The sequence below is a fragment of the Cavia porcellus genome, unplaced genomic scaffold, assembly GCF_034190915.1.
Source record: "Cavia porcellus strain 051 isolate PalLab524CR breed Dunkin Hartley unplaced genomic scaffold, mCavPor4.1 scaffold_4, whole genome shotgun sequence".
NCBI lineage: Eukaryota > Metazoa > Chordata > Mammalia > Rodentia > Caviidae > Cavia > Cavia porcellus.
This window is the reverse complement of record NW_026947487.1, coordinates 21,643,750-21,662,195: the sequence shown is the minus strand read 5'-3', so window position 1 is coordinate 21,662,195 and position 18,446 is coordinate 21,643,750.

The window sequence follows — 18,446 nt, the reverse complement described above, 5'->3', positions numbered from 1 at the left end:
AAACTGGGGAAAAATGGAAACTCACAAGGTGGGCATGGGGTGGGACAGAACTATGGCCAACCGTTAGGATTACAAGTATAATTGCTCAGGGAAAATTGATTAAATCAGGAAGCCAGTCACACAGCAAGCGGGCATGCATACAGAGCAGGGGCTCTGCCTGTAGGGCCTTGGGTTAGTGGCTCCTTCTAGCTTCTTCAGGGTGATGAGACCTATCTAGAATATCATTTCCTGATGTTTATCCTTAGGGTATGGGTGCATGTGTTTGATCTTCTGTCTGAGGCCTGGCCCTCAGCTGAGGTGTCTGTTTCCCCCATAGTTACAATGTATCTGGTCCTCTGCACTGGTTTCTTCCAGGGCCCAACCCTATCTGACTGCTTCTTTCTATCTAACTCAGCTGCCTGCAACACTATCTTCTTTTTTAAACCATTCACCTCTTTTGTCAGCAGCCTGGTCATCTTGCCTTCTCTCCCGTTTGCTATTGGAAAAGAGCAGCCGACGGTGTTCGTGAGCGGATATGATTTATGTATGACATCAATCATAGGACCTTATTCCTACACCGAGATTTCTGGTCCTAAATTGTTTTCTTCCTCTTGTCTGAGTGCCTGTGTATCACACTGAATCCAGGAAACTGTGTTCTTGTGCTGCCAGCCTACCTCAGGCAGCCTCTTTTATTACGCTAACTCCTTCTACGAAGCCTTTGCTGGTAAGTCCTGCGCCAAGGCAGAGACAAATGTTTCTACCTATGGACAGATGTAGCTTCCACAATAGCTTGGGATTTTATTCCTGCCTCTGTGAACCTCTTTGTCTTGACACAGACCGCTTACTGCCACCCAGCTGCCTCAGTTTACTTGGTTCTGGCCCCACCGTGGAACCTGAGCAGATGCTGAATAAGTATTTATTAAACAAAAATATGCATCATCTTATGCCTTTATCATCATGATAAGTTTAAATAATATCCAAAAGCGGAAGGGAACAAAATTGAGGTCGTCAATTCTCCACTGCTTTCCAATTCTCTTCCTCCTTTCCAGGTGAGGATGTGTTTTTTGTTTTTAGGGCAAGAATAATAGGAGAGAGATGAAAGTTCTTACAGTCTTTTTGACATGTTGTTTTTACCCTCTCTTCTATTAGTTTCCCTCTGGAGACTAGATTTTACTCAAAAACAGATATTTCTTAAGATTCCTGCTAACAAGTTTCCCGACACAAGTTCTTAAATACCAAAAATCGTTAGAGGATAATGGAAAACAGCACCAGTGAATTTTATTTTTGCCTCGCTTCCTTTACCTTCCCTTTTTCTGTGGGCATTCTTCATTTGTCTGATCTGCTCTTGGGAACATTTATCTTACTTACAGGGAAGAAAACCATCTCTTCTCTTTCTTTCAGTTCTACTCCAATGAAGACAAATTTTGATTTGGAAATGTCTGCTGTGAAGGCACTGGATGATCAATATCTTCTGCAGGACAGGCATTGTGTGACATATCCACACGTCTCTTCTTCCAGGCTGGGGCGAGTCTTCACTGCCACAAACAGCCTCCTGTGACCTCATGTTAGTCCTGGCGGCTGTCTCTCTTTTAACACTTCTTCCTCACATCTGATAGTCGACCAGGACTTCTGCTCCCACCCCGCCCAGGCCAGCATGGTCTTGGACTCTGCTCTTTTATATTCTGCTTTCTTTTTGCTGTTGCTTTATATTTTCTTTCTGATTTCATTTTCCTTGATGCTACAGAAGCACATGATTCCAGCCTCTGTTTCCATCGTCAGAGTAGAGCAGCCTTTTGGCTCAGTTTGACATAGATGGAAGAAAACAAAATCACTTTTATGGCCTGCTTTAAACCAAACCTTTTTATTTTAATGGAAAAATTGAGATGTACTTCGCATCACATAAAACTTCCCATTTTAAAGTACACAATTCAATAGCTTTCTGTATATTGACTGTGTAACAATTGCTACTAATTCTAGAATATTTCCACCACTCCAAAAAAGAAACTCTTTATATATTAGTAGTCACTTATCAATTAGTAGTCACTTCTAATCCCTAGCTGCTGACCAGGAAAAATTATTTTATATATCTATGAATTCTCCCATTCTGGTCTTTTCATTTAAATGGAATTATTCCGCGTGTGACTTTTATGGCTGCCTTCTTTCACGTGGCATATGTTCATGCCTTACCAGTTTGGGGGAAAGGAGTCCTCTGCATTGCCCTTCCCAGCTCATTAGGCGTCAGCATTGAAGAACAGAGTTTACAGCTCAGCCCATCAAAGTCGGTACACCTGCACCACCACCAAGAGACCTGCCCCGAAGGATGGCTGGAATCATCTGGGTGCTTACGTATCCTAGGACATCCTGGCCACAATCCTCCATACTTTCTTTTGCTAATAACAGCATTTGCAGAATATTCCAACCTCATAGAAACAAAGTCCTTTATGCATTTTGTGGAAAACAAAATTTAACCCCTATTTCTTAAGAAATGAACAAATGTACACACTCTTGGAACATTTTTTGTTTATTTTGTTATCCTGCCCCAATACGATTTTCTCTTTGCCCTAAATCTTAGTCAAGTCCCTCTTGTTAAAAACAAATTAATATAACAGCATGATGGAAAAATATTCTCATTTACTTTTATTTTATTTAACTGATTTTTTTCTTGTGCCTAAATCCTCCATGACATATACAGTGACAAAATCACCAAATAGTACATTTCCCAGCACATATTCCTATCACTAAGCGATGAGTGACTGTATCCAGAGAGAAAGATGCTTTTTAATTCACTGCCTAGTTTAAAAAGTACCACCACCAACAGACCTACTCAAGTCTGTGAAAGACAATTTAAAAGAGAAATAATTTAGATAAGCAATCTCATTTAAGAATATCCCATTTAGCCTTAGGAGGCAGCACTATTTCTTAAAATTTTCTGTTTTCTCCCGCCCATCATTCCAAGAGACAACATCTGATAAGAAAAACAAACAAGTGAAAAAGAAAATAAAACATAAATAAAAACCTCAACGGATTCAGAGAAGTTGGTTTGCTTTATTACTTAACCAGTTCATGATCTTGGACAAGTAGTTAATAGCTCTGAAGCTCAGTGTCCTTGTGAATGAAACAGGAATCTTTCTGGGGATGAGGGGCGCTCAGCTGGACCCAGAGGCAAGTGCATTTCATGCTCGGCACTAAATCAGCAGTGTTCTCTGCTGTTCCGCACTGCCATGGACCACGTCCCCCAAAGAGACCACCCTGGCTGCTGTTGAAAAGACGTGTCCCAGGAGAGCACTCAAAGAAAGCCCCGCTCTATTAGCACAGCTTCTCTTTGGGAACTCTGCAGCCGCTTACCGTGATCCATCTGCTCTCCGCCCTGCCTCTTCTGGAATACGAGTCACGCCAACCACATGTGCCATTTCCCTGCTGACATCCTCCTCTATAGGCAGCTCTGCCCAGGCCCACACGCGCAGATGCTGCATCCTTCGCTGTGACCCTGGGACGAGGTGGGCGTCAACTCCCTGCCCACTCCTGAATCCTCACATGGACGCGAAAGACAGGACAAGACGCCAACATCCTGTTTCCTCTCTTCTCCTCTTACACAAGCTTCCTCTTCCTATATCCCACCTCAGTGTATTCCTTTCCTCCATCTTCAAAGTCCTCTTTTGTGGTTGAGGATGAAGAAAATAAATCTCAAGAAACAATGGATGCGTTTTCTAAGTACTTCCAGAAATGCCGGGTTAGTATTAAGTCTGCCAAACTAAAAGTCATCCGTTTTTGGCACTGACTGAAATTTATGTAGATAACACAAAACAGTTTTATCCTTGCATGAGAAAACGTCCACAGATAATTCTTACAGAATAATCTGCTGTCAACACTAGGCCTCCTGTGGCCAGTCTCCTGGGAAGAGCCTTCTCTCTTCCTCTAATTGTGGGGTGGTCAGCTTAATTAACTTGCTTACCTGTGCTCCTCACTACATGATAGGATCCAAAGCCTAAGGGGCTTACCTTCAGCATGGTGACTGGCATGGAATCTCTGAGATGTGACGGTTAAAAGCACAGCTCTGCTCCCAGGCTACTGAGATTTGAAGTATTTGCTTACTGCTCATGGGAAAATTTAGTAAATCTTTTTGTTTATAAAACAGAATGTTTGTTACCTCAAAAGTTTCTGTGAGACTTATGCTTTACAGTCAAATCCCTGGAGCACAGTAAAGCACTCAGAAACTCTTAGTTATTATTATTGTGGGTGAAATTGTTACTTTTTAAACTCAAACTAGAAACTTAGTTTTGACCTGAGAAGTAAAAGAATATGCAAGTGATTTGTAAAGAAGGTTGCTGGAGACAGGTTCTTGGACTCTGGTGTACATCAGAACCACATAGAGAGCTTGTTAACACAGAGTGCTGGCCCTGCCTCCAGAGTTTCTGAAGCCTGAAACTCTTGGGTAGGGAAAGAAAATTAGCATTTCTGTCCAGCTTGCAGCTGATATTGCTGTGACAGGTTTGGCCCCATACTTGGAGCAGCTCTAATTTCCTTCTCTTGTAGAAGAGGAGTTTGGTTTTTAAGCAGTGGTTGATATACAACATGGCCATATGTTTCTGTATCTTTTTCTCTGAGAAAGCAGGGAGTGATGCTGGTACCTATTTTCAGTGCTCTGTATATGGTCGATTCTTATTTGATAGGCTTATAAACTGATGTGCCACAGTCTCCTCTCTTAGGTCCTGGAAGTAGAGCAGTGTATCCAGCTGACTTTCTCCCTGTCCTCCTGCAGCTGAACACCCACAGGGACAACTGGCCTTAAGCAAATAATTATATAAATGCAAAATTGTAGGTTCTATTGACTGAGAGAACTTTGATTCTCATATCCACTTTGTGAGGTAGATACCATAAGCATTGTGATTCCTACTTGAGAGCTAAGGAAAAATGTACAGAATCAAACACTTGTGAGGGTTGGTAGAATTCTTGGAAATCATTTTTTCTTAAACTCAATTCAGATGGTGTGAAAGAAATTATTAAAAGACACAAGGAGACTTGACAGCAAAACTGAGATCGGACTCAATTTAATTTTTTTCTCACACTGACTTAAAATTAAAAACACAGCCCTGGTGTTTTGTAGCGTACGTGCTATATACTGTGTAACATACCAACTCTGTAAGCAAGAAAAAAATAAGAGAACAAGCAAGGCTTTTTAAATAGACTTTCTGTCACACTAATTAAATGTTGTACTGTTTTAGAAAATAACTTTTCTATTTCTCTTGGTAGCCTGGAAGTCATCCATTATTTTTTTTTTATTATACTACTTAGCAAGTGTTTTTTTTTCTGAATTATGAGATACATTGTCAAAAGGACACCTGATCATGTTTGATGGAGCTTTCCTGTAAATTACTTAGATCCTATATAAACTGTAAGTTATATATTATAATTGGAAACTTATTTTCAAGATTCCACAATTTCTGGAAACAGGTTACTTTTTACAGTTTTATAGATACAATTTTAACTTTTTTGTGAAACACTTCTCAATCAGTACATATTATACTGACCATGTCATTTTCCCCAGTTCTAATAACAAGGACACTAAAACATTTATAGAAAGTACATAAGAAATATTACTACTAATTAGAACACATTAAAAGAGACATAGGCTTTTAAATTACTCCATTGCATGACTTTTTAGCTATGGAAATTAGATATTAGACTTAGTTAAATAAGTCTTACTCTAGTTACAAGGCATTTTATTTTTACATATTGCAAACGGGTAGAAGTGGAGTGTAAATCATGGTAGTCCACATTACTTACAATAAATATATGATTAAAGAGTTTCAAAGGCACCAGAGCTACATGAAAAAAATTTTAAAAATCAGATAAAGAAGAAATTCTAGAGTCAAAAGAGAACATGGAAAGTTACCTCCTCCTATCCTTAATTATATGAAAAAGCAAGGCCTTGAGGGGAAATGACCTACCCAGGATGATCTCACAGCCAGGCTCCTTATTCCCTCTCTGGTGCTTTTCTCTGAACTGTGGCAGTGGTATAGTTGTTTTGTAACTTCATTGTATTCTCTCCCTTCCACTTCATAGACGATTCTTTAAGCCATACAAATTACAAGTTTCTTGTGCATGATGTTACAGGAGAGGAGAAATTGCAGTCAAAATTGTTTATTCCTGGCACTGGTGTTTCGTAAGCCTAGACCCTGGAATGGGACAGAAGACTTGGAGTGGTGCATTATGATGTAAGAGCAGTGATGTAGGACTTCTTGCCCCGGGACACCTAAAGATTATGTGGGATGAGGAAATGGAAATTCAAAGGGAAGAGGTGGAATCTAGACAGCATTGGTTTCTGGGAAGAGGGCCTGTGATCTGCTTCTTGTAAGTCTCATGTCTAGGGAAAGAGGGTGCCACAGAGCCCTTGATGCGGCTGGAAGATCTCAGAGCAGAGTGAGGCTGAGTCCTTTGACCTCGGAGCAGGAACAAGTGTGCACCATTCGCAGACTTCACGGTAGGGAGCAGAAGGAGTGCTGGGTGGACAGGGCCCAAGGCAGCCTCACTGAAGCCTCTATCCTGCGCTTCCACTCTTACACACCCACAGAAGAGGGGCATAGTGAAGAGAGGGATGTTCACTAGAGGTCTGAGGTCACTGCAAATGGGGAGGGTGAAGCAATGACCCGTAAGGAGGGGTTGGTATTGATGTCACCCCTTCCTCCAGCCCTTGCCCAGGCCTCAAGCCACCCCAAATTCAGACCTAGTCCTAGGGAATGAAAGGAATAAATATAAGGGGCGTGCAAGACCCTACTGTGCTGAGATCCCAAATATTTCCAGCCATTTTGCCAAATGGGGAGTTAAAATAATTATTAGGTTCAGTTACAACAAAATAAAGACAATTCTTTTGCAAGTTTGTGGGTGAGGTGTTTTTTGTTTTTATTTTTGTTTTTCCTGCTATACATATTTCTGCTTATTTGGCACACATGTAGTTTTCCCAAGTTACAAAGTGGTTACTTTTCTAGACTTGACTTAAGAAACAATAATTTAGCCCAATGAGTTGGTGTGTATAATGTCCTTAAATAACATTTTAGGAAACATAGTAACTCTTCTTTTAAATGAAAAACTGTTGTGAGGAGCAATTTATATCTTAAAGTATTTTAATGTAAAACTTGTGTTGGTATTGCATTTTGGATTTGAAGACTGACTCAGCCCCCATGCATTCCCTTCTCACATCCTGTGTGAAGAAGTTTCCAGAAACTACTGCAATGAGGGCCTCCAGAGAAGACCTCCCAGATTCCTCTGGGACACACCCCCTGCTCAGTGTCAGCGGAATAGATTATCATTTTCTTACTGTAATCCAAATTATCTTTCCCAGTTGGTCAGTCTTATTGTTTACATGTTTCAGATGGCCCACATTTGTTTGTGAGAATGTGCAACTCACTTTCAATCAATGTTTATTCATGCCCTAGGGAGTTAGTATTTGTGTAGTCTCTTTTTAAAAACAGGACTAAGAGTCTAGCTCTTTTTTTACGTGTGGCAGATGCCAGGAAGCAATGCGTATTTATGACTGGAGGTGTAGGAATCACTATAGTTTCTACCACCTCCTGGATGTGGGTTTTTAGGCAAGTCACTTGGCCTCTGAACCTGTTTCCTCACTGGTAAAGTAAAGATAATGACAGTTCCTAGCTCAGAGTGTTGGAAAGATTGAGTATAACCTTGTGAAATTCTCATCAGTTTCTGGCAAATATTTAATGTTCAAGAAATACTATTTGATCTAGAACAAGAAATTTGCCACATCTCCTTTCTTCCTTCCCAGTAATTTTCTTTTTTCTGTTTTTACACTACTATTCCTTAAATGCTTGTTAAATATATTTGGAATAAAGTGTTTCCCATTTGCTTTTAGTTTTCAGTTTTTAATTAAATCCATGTCCTGTACCAGACACCACAGTAGTGAGACAATAGGATTGTTCAATGTCATCTCGTTTCTTCATCAGACAATGTAAGGGAGACTTAGTTCATCATTTCACCTGGCACATGGAGTGCAAGAAGGCTTAGAAGGACATTCACTGAAGGCTCCCTACAGCAGATAACTACAGGAGAACTGAGCCTGAAGAATGGTGGTAGGCCCTTCCAGGCTGGGAGAAGAGGCTGAAACAGAGGAATAAATAATATGAAATCATGATATGTGGGAGGTAAAAAAACCTTCTACCATTTGTGGGGTTCAAGGCAAGAGTGCAAATAGAGATTGAGTAGCTTATCTCTAAATAGAAGTTATAAATCAAGTTAGCAAGCTATGACATAAAAGAAATTTTATCCTTCTCCCTTGACAAATATACCTTTATAATATCCCAGCAGCCTGTGTTATAATTTAGAATTTTAGAATTTATTGAAATTCCACATTAAAAATGTAATAGGAGGCGAGAACTAGCCTTTAGCCCAAGGCCCACTGGGAAAGCTGAATGTGTCCTTCTGAAATTTATACACTGAAACTCTAATTCCTAATATAACAGTGTCTGGAGACAGGATTTGGGAAGTGACTCAGAAGGCAGAAGCTTTCATGATGGAATTAATTGTCCTGTTTAGTGTGCCCCTCACCCATGTAAAGAAATCTGGAAGAGTCCTCAGGAACCATCAAACCTATCAACACCTTGATCTTGGATTGGTCTCTAGCAGGTCTCTAGCATTGTGAGAAAGAAATTTCTGTTGTTAAAGCCAGCTAGTTTGTGGTATTTTCTTAAAGCACTTGAAATAAAGCAAGTCACTCACCTCCCCTTTTTCTTATCCCTGTCTCCACTCTCTCCTCCCATCTCTTTGGAAATGATGCTAATATATTCCTCTTGGCCAGCACACTTCAGACCTGCCTGAAACGTTAGTCTAATTTTCAGAGCATAAACTCAGGACATAAACCAATGCAAGTCTTGAAAGAGACTTTTAGTAGCTTAAAATAATACCCATTTATTTCTCATAGCTCATTGTATCTGAATCTCCTGCTTAGAGTCTCACAAAGTTGTACTCAGGTGTTGGCAAGGCTCCGTCCTCCTGAGTAAGATTTGTAAGTGAATTTGTTTCCAATCGCTCAGGTTGTGAGGGAATTTCAAGTCTCTGGAGTTGCAGCACTAAGTCCCCCTTCCAACTGTTACCTCGGAGCAAGCCTTTGCTCCTAGAGACAGCATGCATTCCTTCATGTTCTTTCTATGTGGAGCCTTCCAGCACTCGAGGCTAACCTCCTCTCACACGCCAAACCTCTCCATTCTGTTGGTCTTTCTGCTTCATCTCTCTTCCGCATTCCTTTTCTGCCTTCCATTTCTATAATCAGAGGATATTTGCTGCATTTAATGAGCCTGGTGATTCCGTTGGGTCTACCCAGGTCATCCAGGACTATCTCTCCATTTCAAAGTACTTAATAGTTCCTTTGCTGTGTTTTGCAATATATTCGTGGGTTTCAAAAATGAAAGCACAGACATCATCAGTGTGTGTGTGTGTGTGTGTGTGTGTGTGTGTGTGTGTGTGTTGAGGGGGACATTCTGCCTACCAAAGACTGTAAAAGTTTTCTGGAAGAATGTAGTTTAAACAGACTTCTTAGTCCACAGATATCCATTGCCTGAGGTTAATCCATAGATTGGTGACAGAAGTTGGGTGACACTCCAGCCTTCCTAATTTTGGGTCCAGACTATCCATGATCATACTATTAATAACACCTAACTTTACCTGCCTTAATCCTACCCCTCTATCCAATCCTTTATTCATTTTCTTTATGGAATTTATGAGACCCCTAAATGATGTTATTGGGTTACTTATTGGTGGCCTCTCTTTCAAGTATGTAAATTCCTCCTTACACATGGAATCTCATTTTTTAAAGTAAAAATGTATACAGAAATGTATACAGCTTCATGTAGAGAAGGATCTTATCAACTTACATAAGCACAGGTATTAACACTGAGATGGCTGATGTTGATAGCTGGACTCTCCATGATCTTGAAGAACTTTTTTTTCACATGTCCTACTATGGGGAGTTTTTCACAAGCAAAGTTTAGGTTCTATTTTTAAAATTAGTAAGTTCAAAAAATAATTTTAAACCTTCTTGGATTATAGTTTGTTATGGTTTAGATCTAGAATGTCTCCCTAAACTCTCATACACAGAAAAGTAGAACTTTTAGAAGATGATTGGATCATTGGGGGCACTATGCTTTTCAGTGAATTCATCCATGGATGAATACATTAGCTGAGTCTGTGGTTAGGAGGTAGGGCCTGGTTAGAGATAGGTCTTTGGGGTGTGACCTGGGAGGGTATATCTTTTTCTCTGGCTCCACCCCATTTTCTTCTTTAAAAAAAAAATTATTTAAAGAAAGACTAAATAAAACAGAAAATGGGTAGAAAGGATACATACCTTCAGACAAAAAATAAACAGTAAGAAATCACTAGTTGATGCTTACATACTGTCCTTTTACAAATAGTTGTTCAAGATACTAAGGTGGAGCATATAAAGTGGGAATTCAAACAGTGAGACTCAAACAGTTCCATTCAACTATCCAACAAAAACTTAGTAAGATGGTTGTCAATCTTATACACTTAAACATACATGCAATTATCCATATCTTCATTTATGTTGAGATTAAGCAAACTAAAGCAGGCTAAAATCATTTTGAACAAAGAATAATAGTGTTGCTGGATTTCACATCATGATACTCTGGGATCAGCACTGGGTACTGTAGTGTCTTTTTTAAAAATGTTATTTAAAGAAAGACTAAACAAAACAGAAAATGGGTAGAAATAATACATACTTTCAAAGAAAAAAATAAACAGTAAGAAATCACTAGTTGATGATTATAGATTGTCCTCTTACAAATAGTTACTCAAGATACTAAAGTGGAGCATATAAAGTGGGGATTCAAACAGAGAGACTGCAACAAGTTCTGTTCAACTATCCAACAAAAACTTAGAAATATGGTTATGAACCCTACACACTTAAACATACATGCAGTTATCCATATCTTCAATTATGTTGAGATTGAACAACCTAAGCAGGCTAATACCACTCTGAACAAAGAATAATACTATTTCTGGGTTTCACAGGTGACACTCCAGGATCAGCACTGGGTACTTTACTGTCTCTTTTTCTTAAAAGTATCTGTTCATTTCATTATGTGTCATAAGATCAGTTCTCATAAACTGTTTATAGATTCTACGCATGCATGAATCTTAACATGTATTTCTATCCTTTCTATATTAGAGGGAGAAACAAAACAAGACAAGACAAAACATATTCCTATAAACACAAGAAATGAAAAAGACATATAAGACCATTGTACAAGGAGTTCTACCATAATTCCTGTGTTGTCTCTTGTTAATTCAAGAGAATTGGCTATATCATCAGACATAGTATAATTGAATATATTAGTACATAACAGTATTAATAAAAACACAACTTTATATATAGTGGAAAACTCCAAAAACAGGTAGTTATCAAACCAGAATGTGTACCATAGAGTCTTGTCATCTTCAGTGTAGTTGCCTAGGCTCTCAGACTTGATACTATCAATCATATCAGTTTTGAATAAAATCTGTTGATACCAAATAGCAATCAAATAAACCAGATTTAACTAAGATCAGTCATGATAAAACAGTGTAAGTCATACAGGGCTCCAAATTAAGGTAATAGGAAATTAAATATGATTACTGTACTATATCCTGATGTTTTGGGGATAGTTGTATGTGTCCTCAAATCTAATGCAAGTAGAAAAACTGGGACAGAATAAAATCTATCTAAGCAGAGTGACGCGAGTAATGTGGGTTTTAAATCCTCATACACTATTAACAATATCTTTTGTCATCTTTTTAAGACTCTCTCTCCCCTTTCACGTCCCCAGGGTACACTGTACTTTTTTGGGTCTCATCAAGACCCTTGGTTTTAACTTGGGTGGGGGGAACCTGCTATTTCCCTAAGTGTTTCCAAAGCTTCTTGCTCCTGGACTTGATCTCTAATTGTAGTTCTTTACCTATTAAAGCATTTCTTTCCAACCTATCTACAAATCCTGGTCTAGTTGCCCCTATTACTCTCTGGTTGTCTGTCACATAGAACATTGTTTTCTCAAATATTTGATTTTCAGTACATGTACTCTTTTTCATATTAATTATATTTCCTATAAATAGCATCTTGCTGGACCCTGCCTCCTGATCTACTCCATGGTGTTTTTTTTTAAATTTAGTGTATCAAGGCCATCTATATTAGAGATTGTATCCAACCTTCTCTGCCTCACTTCTGTTATGCTCTTTTTTTGCCATCAGTTGTCTGCTTATCTTCTTCATTCTGTTTTCTGCTTCATTCACTGAGGTCTCTCTGCCACTGTTCCTGGAATCCAAGTACTTTTCTCTCTCTCTAGAATGCCCTGGAGTATTGTCTGTAGAGTTGGATTGGTGGTTGTGAATTTCCCAAGTTCTTCTTTGTCTTGGAAGCATCTTGTTTAAGCTATTCCAATAATAGCACCAGGACTGTATGCTTGATTGGTTCTTCTCACCTTAGTTTCTTATTGGGATGAGAGAATTCATCTCTCTCTGTTTGGGACTCCCCACGCTACATTATGTTGAATTCTAAGTTGACTATCTCAGGGAGCCTCTGTAACCAGCTGTTATCTATCCACCATCTTTGCTGGAATCCCTCATTTTCTTCTTACTGGCCATCACGATGTGAGTGGCTTTTCTCTGCCTGGCCTTTCCCAACCATACCCCTTCTGCTTGGACCCAGTCAACTATGGACCAAATCCTCTAAAAGCTGTGAGACAAAATAAACCTCTCCTCCTTTAAATTGTGGGTGTTGGATATTTTGTCCCAGCAACAAGAAAGTGACAAAGACAAGTTACAATAGCAAATAAGTGGGGTTGTTGCAGTATGCTATGGCTTATATCTTGATTTCCTCCTGAAGACTCATGAGCTCATAGGTTGGGATTTGGTGAGGTTATTGGATCATGGAGTTGTGATACTCATCAGTGGATCAGTCTGCTTATGAGTCTGTAGCTAAATGTGATGTCAGGAAGAGAGGGGTGGTCAGAGGAGATGTGTCACTGCAGGCATGGCCTGGAAGGGCGTATTTTCCTCCCTCTTCTCTAGATCACACTCTCTGTTTTCTGCCTCCAGGCCACAAAAGTACTTTTCTTCTGCCATGCCACCTACTTTGGAGCCAGGAGATGATGGACAGAAAGAAGCCTTTTCAAACTCTGAACTAAATAAAAACCTTTTCTGTTCAGAGCTGAGAGTATCAGGTATTGTGTCTCAATGATGAGAAAGTAACTAAGACACCATGATTGTACCTAACCATGGAGTTTAGATGCTTTGGATCTTGTAGGACAACTTTGGAAAGGTTTGGAGATATCAACTAAAGAATCCCTAGAATTTGGATGAGAGAATGTGCTCAGAATTCAGGCAACCAAGAATGCTGATAGAAATATGGACAGAAAAGATTTGGCTCAGGATGTTTCAGTTGGGAGCAAGGATTCCATTGGCAGTTGAACTCAAGATCATGTATGTTAGGCTGTGGGGGAAATTTTCTCTACATTTTATCCATGTCCTCAGTCTTTGTAAGACACTGAAGTTAAGGATAAAAGACTAATGAATCTGGTGTTAAAAATTTCAAGGAAGGCCATTGTTCAGACTGTGGCATAGGTACTGATAGAACTATGGGGGACCAGTGGCGGCTGAAAAGATAAGAAGTATGAAATATAAATGACCTTTATTTTGAGAATGCGGGAGAGACACCCCTGATCCCCTGGGGCGCAGCATCTCCACCCCAGGGCCAGTGATCTCTCCGTGGAACACGTGGAGTGGAGGCATACATGTAGCTTAGGTTAGGGGTGGTTCCTGAGGGGCATTAGGGATGCATAAGCAGCCCATTGGCACTAGTTTGGTGCCAGAGGTAAATTCCTAGGGGTGGGGGAGATAGAGCCCCTTGGCTTTACTGGCTACAGTGTCCTGTCTGGGCCAAAACCATTTCAGGTACCAATGGCAGCTTTTAGCCAGATTTATAGTAAAAGTCAAGAGCAATTATTAAAAACAAAACATGAGAGATGTTTGGAAAGAAGGAAAGACAGGGCTAGCCTTGCTACTTTTAAATATTTTTATTGTTGTTGTTGAGATACAGTGTTGGTAAATTGCTAAATTCTCTGATCTGGGTTTGAATTTGTGGTCTTTCTGCCCCAGTCTCTCAGGCTGCTGGAGTTAGGTATACACCTTAACCTTGATATTTGTGATGATCCTCTTTAAGAACTCAGAAGTGCTGCTGAATTACCATGGGGTCTTGTGCAAACCCCCTGATATCCCTAATGACTTCAGAACTTACCAGGAAGCCCTGTCTCCAAAAGGTCCCAGCATCTCCCAACAGCACTCCCCAAGGTCCACACCTTTCATCAGTGTTCCAGGGGGGCACACAGATCACACCCTGAGCATAGGAAAAAGTGAGATGGACATCACAACATATACCTGCATCCTTAAAGTCCTGTCACTAATTTGTTGTTCCTACTTTCAGATGTTCTCTGACATGTGGATTGTGATCACAATAGAAACAGAAAGTGTGGTTTATTCTTGCTTTTCATGCACTACTGTTTCAAACTTTCTGAGAGTTCACATTATTTTTAAATACATAATTGTCATAACTTCTTTAACTCTTGTTTTGGTTCTTTGAGTCTTAAGATGTAGTGGCTATCATAATATAATACGGAGGTCATTACTTATTGGCTCCAATTTATTATTATTATTATTATTATTATTATTATGCCTTTTTGAGACAGAGTTTCACTATGCAGTTCAGGCTGGCATTGGGCTCATTTCGTAGCCAAGGCTGGCCTCAAAGTTGCAGCAATCCTCCTGCTTCAGCCTCCTGAGTGCTGGGATTACAGGCAGACATATAGGTTCCAATTTATTTTTATAAATTTTATTTTTAAAGTAGTAAAAATACAACAGAACAAGACAGAACAAAGCCAATCGAGACAATGTGGTGAAATTAGTACAGAACTTCACAGTAGGATACTGGGATGGTATAATAGGTACTATGGTATATCTCATTGTCTTCCCAGTAGTTGTTCAGTCAGTTACGTATAGCAAAATCAAACCAAAAACAGAATATTATAAAACCAATTGAGAGTACTGAGTAGGGCAAAAGAAACATAACAAAACAAAACAGTGAAAATAACCTTGCCTTCAAACAGAAGATAGAAGGAAATCCCCTATATTTGCTATGGTGCATATGGTCATCTTTCCAAGAGATGCTGAGACATCTTTCTGCAGTAGCTATTGGGTGGGGAGGGGAGAGGGAGGGTGTTTTAGGCTCACAGGAGTAGTTGGTTCTCCTCCTGGCCCATGCCAGAGCCCTTACCAAGAGCACAGGTGAATAAAAAAGCTTCCTAAATCCCACCATGGCTGGATCTCAGGAATGCTGGTTCTCCTAGGTTCCAATTTAAAGCATTACGTAAATAAATTTTTTCCCCTTTCTTATGTAAATCTTGCTCACTCATTTTATTTCAATGGAAATTTATGATTAAAAAGACATTCAAAGAGTGTATTAATTATTTTCCTAGTCCTTACAACCTTCCTCTAGCAAAATTATGAAGCCTTTCCTATACTTTGTATATTGTCAAAAAGTTACTACTTGGACATTTTACTTTTAGCCAATATTTACAGCTCATTACAACTTATGCCAAGATGGACTTTCTTTTATCCATCTGCAGGGCTGTGGGCCCAGATCTGTAGTGGAATTCATTAACAAAAATATTCCTTTGGGAAATTTAAAATATAGTTTCCTTATAAATAATATAATTCCTTTCAATATAAGGTTCTCTTCTATAGAATAGATAAAATATGCATGTGGAGATGCACGTGTGATCCTTTTATGCTGTAATGGACTACTTTTCTTAATGCATAATAAATCACAATCTACAACCTCTTTAGAATACATTTAAGGAGACAAGAGGGTAAACATATTATGACTGCAAAAGCATTGCATAAACTCCCCACAAAACACAGTTAAGCATGTTGTCTGTCATACATCACTGTTTCTCATGGCTACCCTTTTTTCTATTTCATGGTTTTCTTACACCCTCATGAATTATCAGAGTCTCAGAAAAATTAGACTAGATTTAAAAAGCCATTGAAACCTGCAAAATTGGTTAAATAACAAAATATTTGACCCATTGATAAAATAATTACAGCAATATATTTTATTTTGTATCAATTTATATTTTAGGAGTATTTTCAAATATTTAAAAACAGCATATGATTAGTAGAAAATTATAATAATAAGTGTATAGTTACAGGAGTCATTTTCAAAAAGGAAAATATGGGTTAAGATGTATTGTTTACAAAGGAGAAATGCTTAGCTGAATGCATTATATCAGCTGCAGCTGGGTGTGATGGTGCATGCCTATATCTAAACTATTAAGGAACATAGCTTGAGACCACAAGTTCAAGGCCAGCCTAAGCAACATAATGAGAGCTCACTTCAAAATAGATAAATAAAATAACACACATTCATAAAAATAAAACTGTATGGCTGTGTCTAGATGTTGCCCCAAAGCCTCACATGGTCGTAGGTGGGGCTTTTTCAGAGGTAGCTGAATCCAGAGTGTATGACACAGGAATTAATTCATAGTGAACTGCTAGGATCCAGTGTACTCAGATTAAGGGTGTGATTGCTACCACACCCTAAGTACCCAGGATAAAATATAAGGGCTAGAAAAATCTATGGTTGTCTCTTGTTGCTTTGATACCTTCTGCCCACCATGAACTCTTTCTCTTCTATGATGCCTGACTGCTGTGTCACCCTGCTTTGGAGCCAGTCAATTACAGACTGAAACCTCTACAAAATGTGAGCTAAATAAACCTTACCTCCCTTACCTTGTGGGCATTGGGAATTTTGTGTCATCAATGAGAAAAGTAGGCAAAAACTAAAACCAACAACTGAAAGAATAAGACCTGTACCTTGCAAAAATTAGCTGATTTAATGGTGAATCCTAGAAAGAGAAGAGTTTGGCTTGGCTCTTGGCAAGCAAGAGTTTCCTGTGACTTCCACAAAGACAGCAGAGTGGTGAACAGCAAAGATTTGGTGTCTAGACAGTGATATTTAGCAATGAGGATGAGAAAAAGGAGGGAAGTGGGTCTCTGTGACCCAGAAAGGATCTGAAGTGCAAGTTGAATCTTCAGAGAGTGCAAGTTGCTCTCTCTGAAGAGCAAAAGTAGAGATCTCGGTGCAGAAGGAGGCAGCAGATGGTACCTTCTCCCTGAGCACTGACTTTCTGTGTGGGAGGGGTGACTCAAACCTGCAGATGCACCATACCACTGCTGACCCCAGAGCCTCCACAGAGAACTGTACCAGTGGAATAGACTAGTGGATGCAGTGGAACTCAGTGGCTTGTAAGTTATTCAGGTTCAGACATTCCCCAGGAGAGGCTGACTAGCCCCTAGCCCTACCCTTGGAAAGGGGTAACTGAGCTCAGAGAAGCTGTGGGCTATCTCCTCTAGCAGCTCCTAGTGTCAGAGTGAGGTGGAACTGAGTTCAAGCTGACAGGAGACACATGGAGTGTTGCAGGTGGAACAAATCAAGTTTCAGCCTTACAGCCAGAAACCAGCCTGAACTGCAGTGGAAGTAACAGGGCAGCCTTTCTGGGATGATTCACTACCCACCAGAAGTCTATGGTTGATTTGCTGGGATTAATCAACACAGAGCTTATCTCTGTCAACTCAGAGACATGCCTTGAAATGGAGATTTTTCTCCTTTTTATTTTTTTAATCTTCATTTTGTTCTCTTTTATCTTTTTTAGATTTTATTTAAAGAAATACTAAATAAAACAGAAAAACTATAAATAATTCATACTTTCAAAAAAATAAACAGTAAGATATCACTAGTTGATGTTTACATATTGTCTTCTTACAGATAGTTGTTCAAGATACAAAAGTGGAACATACAAAGTGGGGATTCAAACAGCAAAATTGCAAACAGTTTTGTTCAACTATCCAACAAAAACTTAGTAATATTGTTATCAATCCTATGCACTTAAACATACATGCAGTTATCCATATCTTCATTTATGTTGAGATTAAAAAAACCAAAGCAGGCTAAAGTCACTCTGAACAAAGAATAATAGTATTTCTGGATTTCACATCATGATACTCTGGGATCAGCCCTGGGTACTGTGGTATTTCTTTTTCTTCAAAGTATTTGTTCATTTCCTTATGTGTCATAAGATCAGTTCTAGTAAACTGTTTATAGGTTCTACGCATGCATGAGTCTTAACATGTATTTCTACCCTTTCTATATTAGAGTGAGAAACAAAACAAAGCAAGACAAAACAAAACATATTCCTACAAACACATGAAACGAAAAAGACATATAAAACCACTGTACAAGGAGTTCTACCATGGTTTACCATGTTGTTTCCAGTTATCTCCAACAGAATTGGCCACATCATCAGACATAGTATAATTGAATATATCAGTGCATAATAGTATTAATAAAAACATAA